Source organism: Ovis canadensis, chromosome Y, assembly GCF_042477335.2.
Source record: "Ovis canadensis isolate MfBH-ARS-UI-01 breed Bighorn chromosome Y, ARS-UI_OviCan_v2, whole genome shotgun sequence".
NCBI classification, from domain to species: Eukaryota; Metazoa; Chordata; class Mammalia; order Artiodactyla; family Bovidae; genus Ovis; species Ovis canadensis.
This window is the reverse complement of record NC_091271.1, coordinates 14501344-14508804: the sequence shown is the minus strand read 5'-3', so window position 1 is coordinate 14508804 and position 7461 is coordinate 14501344. Positions and strand designations below refer to the sequence as shown.

Here is a 7461-nt window from a genome sequence, read left to right as displayed (position 1 = left end):
CAGGCCATTTCCACAGAGTCAAGAGCAGTCCTCTCCAAGGGTCCCTCTAAATCCTCTATTTCAGCTTCCAGATCCCATGCACACTGGCTGAGCTGCATTGCAGTTTCAGCCATATAGGGCCATGACACATATTGTCTGTGACTCTTGCTTAATCCAAATTATATTTCAGCAGCTGTTTTACCTTGTTTCCTTTCAGTCCAAAATAATTTACCCTTTAGTGAAGGAGCTTGCCTCATTCTGGAAATCTCTTCCCCGCTATCCATCTCCCACTGGAGGCACAAGTTTTGTCTTGCTTCCTCTTATTCTCCTTCTGCCTTCTTAATTCCTTTCTGCACAAGTATGTCTGGAATCTACATGGGACATTCTGGTGACCAGAGTCTTCTGCTAATATTTATTTAATGCTGTGGGGGTGCTATTGTTTGTGTAGAAGTATTACTTGTGATCCATTCCCTGAGAGAGTTGCATTTAACATCTGCCTACAATTCTGTCTTCTTGGAACTTCTCAGTTTTTCCTGGCAAACTCTATTATTCTTTTTTCCTTGACAGTAAAACACGAAACATTAGTTACCATTAACTAATCTGTTTGATGGGACGTTGCTTATGTACACACATAACTGGTACTACTTTAACTTCCAGCATGCAATCAAGCATATTGTGTTGTTGTTGTTTATCTTTCCCCCTTGGAAATTTCTGTTAATGAGGAATTGTCATTGGCATGAAGAAATGCAGAACTTTCAATATAAAATATAATAGCATAATTGGTCTCAAAAACTCAACACATGAACATATCTAGTTATTTTTTTAATGTTCCCGACACTTGACCGGAGTACAGATGTCTAATTTCGGATCTTGAAGTGTAGCTCCATTCAGTGGCTATCAAAGGTCAGAGACTGCCATTGGCATAATTTAATTCTTGTAGAATAAGGTGGCAAGTTCGTAGGAAATTACCAGTTGGTACTTTTACTACCTGAAAAATAGAGAAAATGACAACAGCAACAATGACCAAAACTAAAACAAACAAACACAGGAATGTGTAGTTAGTTATTTAATCATAAGAGGTACAGATAAATTGGTGTTGTATCAGAATAAGGAAGAAAATAGCATCCAATAATCTATATATGTTTAACTGTCTCTGCTAACGACTTGGACACTGTGAATGACAAACAAACCAAAAAAAAAAAAAAAAAAGAAAAAAGAAAAGAAAAGAAAGAAAGAAAAAGAAAAAAATAGTAATAATAAATAAATTAATAATAATTGTGTAAAATTTTAGAGAGAAGAATAAAAGGATAGTTTACATGTCTCCTGGGAAACATGTACACTAGTAAGGTGCAGCAGTTAGAATTTGACATGAGAAAATGAACTAATTCAAAATTGGGAATGGGACAAGCCAAAGCTCTTTATTGTTGCCCTGCTTATTTAACTACTGTGCAAAGAACACCTTGAAAAAAATAAAAGTCTAGATGAAGCTCAAGTTAGAAACAAAATTTATGTGGGAGATATGATTACCCTTAGTTATCCCAATGACAACACCAAAATGACAGAAGAAAAATTTTAATTAAGGCTTTTCTTAATGAATGTATTATCTGTTTCAAGTATAGACATCTGAAATGAGAGTGTCCTACATAAAAGATTAAATTCTCCGTTTCATATATGAAATACTAGATGCAGATTTCAGGATGTGAAACATAAAATTCTCTATTATTCAACTATGCAAATCTGGAGAAACATTTTCCAACTTAAAATACAGGATTCTCTGTACATCATACATGAAAGTATGGACACAAAATATTCTGCAGAAAATATGGAATTTTTTGTGTTAGAGTTATGAAAATCAGGATGTAGATTCTTTGACAGGAAATACAAAAATATATATTTCACATATCCAAACCTGGTCACTTCAAACATGGGATATTTTTTCATATTTTTCATTTGAAAATATTTGTGAGTTCTTTTCTTCATGAAATAATGAATACTGTTTATTTAACATTTGAAAACCTGTGTTAAATTTCCTAAAAGATATACAGAATTTGCCCACAGATTTCATGCTTGAGCTCTGAAGTTCTCTATATTTCCATCAAGAAAGTTTCAGTGAAGGTGTTCTGATATGAGACTTGCAATTCTGTGTGTCACACATTTGTCAGTCTGTGGAGAAATGTTATCATATGAAGTATGAGTTCTCATTTTTCCACATATGAAACACTCTACAGATTTGTACACATGAAAGATAATTTTCCACGTTTCAGAAATTAATATCTGAGCTAAATGGCAAACATCAAACAGCTATATGTCTTGTATTTCCTGAATAACATATAGAGTTTACAGTATTTCTTTGATGAATATCTGGATGTAGATTTCCCTACATGAAATAGGGAATTAATTTGTTTTACACACGTAAAATCAAAACCCTTATGGTTATACAGTGGAAGTGGTAAATAGATACAGGGGATTCTATCTGATAGATGAGTGCCTGAAGACCTATGGATGGAGATTGTGATATTGTACAGGAAGCAGTGATCAAGACCATACGCATTAAAAAGAAATGCAAAATGGTAAAGTTACGAGGCCTCACAAAGAGCTGAGAATCGGAGTGAAGCTAAATAAAATGGGGAAAAGGAAAACTATATACATCTGGATGCAGAGACCCAAAGAATAGCAAGGAGAGATGATACCTTCCTCAGTTATCAATACCAGTAAATAAAAGGGGGGAAAAAAAAGAAAAGATATTCTACTGATCTCTTCAAGAAAATCAGAGATACCAAGGGAAAATTTCACGCAAAGGTGGCCACAATAAAGGACAGAAATGGTATGGATGAAACAGAGGCAGAAGCTATTCACCTAGTGCCGGACATCCTGGAAGTCTAGTGGGACTTAGGAAGCGTCAGTTCAGTTCAGTCGCTCAGTCGTGTCCGACTCTTTGTGACGCCATGAATCGCAGCATGCTAAGCCTCCCTGTCCATCACCAACTCCCAGAGTTCATTCAGACTCACATCCATCGAATCAGTGATGACATCCAGCCATCTCATCCTATGTCAAACTCTTCTCCTCCTGCCCCCAATCCTTCCCAGCATCAGAGTATTTTCCAATGAGTCAAATCTTCACATGAGGTGGCCAAAGTCTTGGAGTTTCAGCTTTATCATCATTCCCTCCAAAGAAATCCCAGGGCAGATATCCTTCAGAATGGACTGGTTGGATCTCCTTGCAGTCCAACGGACTCTCAAGAGTCTTCAACACCACAGTTCAAAAGCATCAATTCTTTGGTGCTCATCTTTCTTCACAGTCCAACTCTCACATCCATACATGACCACTAGAAAAACCCAAGACAGCCGGGCATGGTGGAGAGTCCTGACACAATGTGGTCCACTGGAGAAGGGAATGGCAAACCACTTCAGTATTCTTGCCTTGAGAACCCATGAACAGTATGAAAAGGCAAAAGGATAGGATACTGAAATAGGAACTCCTCAGGTCAGTAGGTGCCCAATATGCTACTGGAGATCAGTGGAAAAATAACTCCAGAAAGCATGAAGGGAGGAAGACAAAGCAAAAACAATACCTAGCTGTGGATGTGACTGGTGATAGAAGCAAGGTCCAATGCTGTAAAGAGCAATATTGCATAGGAACCTGGAATATCAGGTCCATGAGTCAAGGCAAATTGGAAGTGGTCAGGAGATGGAAAGAGCGAACGTTGACGTTCTAGGAATCAGTGGACTAAAATGGATTGGAATCGGTTAATTTAATGCAGATGACCATTATATCTAATACTGCGGGCAGGAATCCCTTAGAAGAAATGGAGTAGCCATTATGGTCAGCAAGAGATTCTGAAATACATTAGTTGGGTGTAATCTCAAAAAATGACACAATGATCTCTGTCTGTTTCCAAGGCAAACCATTCAATATCAACACCCATTGGGTCCTACAATCAGCAAGAGAACTGCAGGAAAACATCTACTACTATTTGACTATGCCAAATAATTTGACACAACAAAACGACACAAGAAAACAATCAGATAAAAACGTGGAATATTCTTCAAAAGACAGGAATGCATGGCTCCCGAGATGTCTTACATCCATGTAAAAATATTAAATATTTATCAACTTGGAAAAATTTCTCAGTAAATAAGAATGGCAAACTATGATAGTAGTGCAGGTTATAGAATGTTGTTGACTAATGTGTAGAGCATTTGATAGGTTATTATGTTTCTTTATTGATAATTCAGTAAGCACTTAAAATGTGTAATTGGCAGGCTCTATATTTCAGCTGATGTGAAAGATATAAAAAGTAAAAAGGGTAGACCCAAAACACATTGAAGACCTGATATCTGTGTTCTCCTTTATAGGAGGACCAACAGAAGTTCCTTCCAACCCCAAGAAAAAGTTAAGACAAAGTTGTGAGAAGGACCTTAAGCATGACTGAAAAGAATCTGTGTGATTGTAGCTTAAGAAGTACAGTATAAGAGAAAGATAATGACATCACTAAGGAAAACTTATATCATGCCTTCAAAGAACTTTTTAACCATGCTGACATGCTGCAGTCCCCACCAGCAATTTATTCTGTCTCTGTGGGGACAGATAAGCAACATCAAAACATGCATTTGGAATTATAGGATAAAATCTTGGTGTCAGGAACTAAAGATATGCCTTAAGGACAGCAGAGCAAAAATAACCCTATAGAATGCCACTTGTAAAGTACCTATATTGTGCTGACCATGGGCCAATCACTGATTATGTCGTGTTATCTTTGTTATCACAGTGATGGTATAAATGTGATCATGATTTTGGACATGCTAAAATATCTATATTTTCAAGAGTGAAATGAATTTATATAAGTGAAAACAATCTGCTGTCAAACCTTTTGAGACTCTACCAGTAACTAATAGAATATAATATGTGAATTCACTAAAGTTCATACTGTGTATTTTCATTTTTCTAATTTTATTTGCCTATCTTCCTTCACTCATATCATCCTAATTTAGACAACCCTTCATTTCATCAGGGATGGTTTCAGAAATCACTTTACATCCATTACCTCTTTTCCCTTTGTTCTCTTTTACTTGCTTACGAATATTATATCAGGTGTCACTTGCCTAGGATTAATAATGAATGTTTTCTTGAACTGAGGAGTTTATGGAACCATGAAGTAAAATAGCCAATGATTGAACTAAAGCCACATTTTCCTCTTCTTTGAAAATACAAAATGAAACTATGAAGATGAACATGAAAATTTATTGTTCAAATACAAGAATTGTAGGTATTTGTTGACAGCTCTGAACATAAATTTCAATCTCCTCTAGGCTCCATAATCTGACATGTATTTGAGAGGTCAGTTTTAATTAGCATGGTTTTCATATAGTGATGATTGTTGATGAATTTACTTGAAAGAGAGAAGGCAGATATATGAGCGATTGTTGGCACTGAGAACCATGAGTTGCCTCTCTCATGGAGGTTAGGAAAAGGACTGTCATGGACTGACATATCACTATGCCTGACTGAAAATTTAGAAGGTTCCACCATCAGTCCAGAACAACTGCTCTGTATTGGAGATACAACGTGGTTCTGAGAAGTAGATGTAGTTGTAGTAGCAAAGTCCTCATTGTGGTCATTTCCTTGAGTGTAGCCGCTATGTGAATGCCAATTAAAAATGTTCTACTTTTTAAAACAGTATGTTGACCTATCACAATCTGGTCTGTTTGTCTAACTGATGTTGCTGATTGGGTAGGTAAGTCACGTGGAGATAGGGTACTTTATTGGTGACAATCTGGCTGGTATTAGGCTTTTGCATGAAAGGCACACTTAAACTTGTGGAGGCTGAACATGCGCTCTCTTCACTAGTTTCTTCCCTGGAAAATCCCATTGATGGGGAAGCCTGGTAGGCTGCAATACATGGGGTGACTAAAAGTCAGACACAACTGAGTGACTTCAGTTTGGATTTTCACTTTCATGCACTGGAGAAGGAAATGGCAACCCACTCCAGTTTTCTTGCCTGGAGAATCCCAGGGATGGCAGAGCCTGGTGGGCTGCCATCTATGGGGTCGCAAGGAATTGAACACGACTGAAGTTACTTAGTAGTAGTAGTAGTAGTAGTAGTAGTAGTAGTAGTAGTAGTAGTTGACACTTGCTTTAACATGCTTCTAGTTATCTTGAACTAATGAAAATATTGGAGACACACTGTTAATCCCAACTTTTCTTTGCATTCTTACTAAAAGTTGGGGATGGCCTCTTTTGAACTTTGGATAATAGCAGGACTGTAACTAAAATCAAAGGATTAAATTATTTAGTTTCTTTATAAACCAAGGTAAAACTGGCAATCAAAGCTAAGCTACAAAAAATGTATTCCTTTAATGACACCCTTTAAACAGCATCAAATAAACACCTCCATTAGTAGTTTTAACAGGTAACATGTTAGAAAGAATATGCTCAACTAAAAATGCATTGCATATATACAGTAAATACAGCTTTAAGTAGCTTTGGCACTTGTATCTGGTTTCATGTTGCTAGGAAAGTTTGTTAAACATCCAATATTCTAAACTCCAGCTGTTCTCAACTTCAAAAAATGAAACGTTTTCAGCAATTTTTTTAATCTCAATGTTAAATTCCATTTTAGCTACATATGTGAACATGCTCTCTAGGTCACATGATTTAATCTTACATATTGACAATAAGTGAAAAATTTGGAATACTTTTCTAAAAACACAGATGCTGTTTCCTTCTTCCAGAAAGACAGATGTGAAACAGATCTTTGAAAAGTTTCTTGCTTTTTACTAAATGGTTTCAAATATTCTGAAAGGTGCCTTTCTTTCCAAGACTTCTTTGTTAAATAGGTCTTCATTGATCACTATACATGTGCCTCTCTTATCCCGCCAAATAGATTCAAACGGACCACTTGCAAGTATATTCCAAAGTTTTTGTGGAAATTTGAGTGAAGGAAAATAATTAATCTCATCTGTTTCAGAGACAGAATATGTGTAATGTGGCCTTTTGATCACAACTTCCTCAGACAAAGCCTGGAAAGAATATTCTCCGATCATAGGTCTCAAAACCAAGTCCCCATAAATGTATAATCATACAAAAGAAGATTTAATTGATGTTTATAAACCAGTGGATTCATCTTTATGAGCCTCATCTTTGATTTGTGAAGAAATATGTGCCATCTCAGAGAAAACTTTCTTCAGATACTTTTCTCTTTTGTCTGGTTTTACACAGAGCACCTTCAAACGTTTCTTGGCTGGCCTACAGAGAGAAACTCTCTAGACTATCACAGGGATCCTCAAATAAAAAAGGAGTGACATCACAAAATCACTGGTCTCCTAGCAATTGAAGGTTACCTGTGACATCACAAAGTCATTAGTTACTAGCAACTGAAGGGTAATGTTCAACCAGTGTTTACTTCAGCAAAAACTTAAAACACAGACTGCTTACAGAAATAGTAACCAAAACAATGAAGCATACAAAGTCTCATTCCTAAGA

At 36.4% G+C, this 7461-nt stretch overlaps 1 pseudogene; it reads right to left on the bottom strand.

Moving 5' to 3' along the window:
- Nucleotides 1-5274: 5274 nt before the first annotated feature.
- Nucleotides 5275-7145, bottom strand: LOC138431386 (heat shock transcription factor, Y-linked-like; annotated as a pseudogene).
- Between the last annotated feature and the right edge of the window lie 316 nt (nucleotides 7146-7461).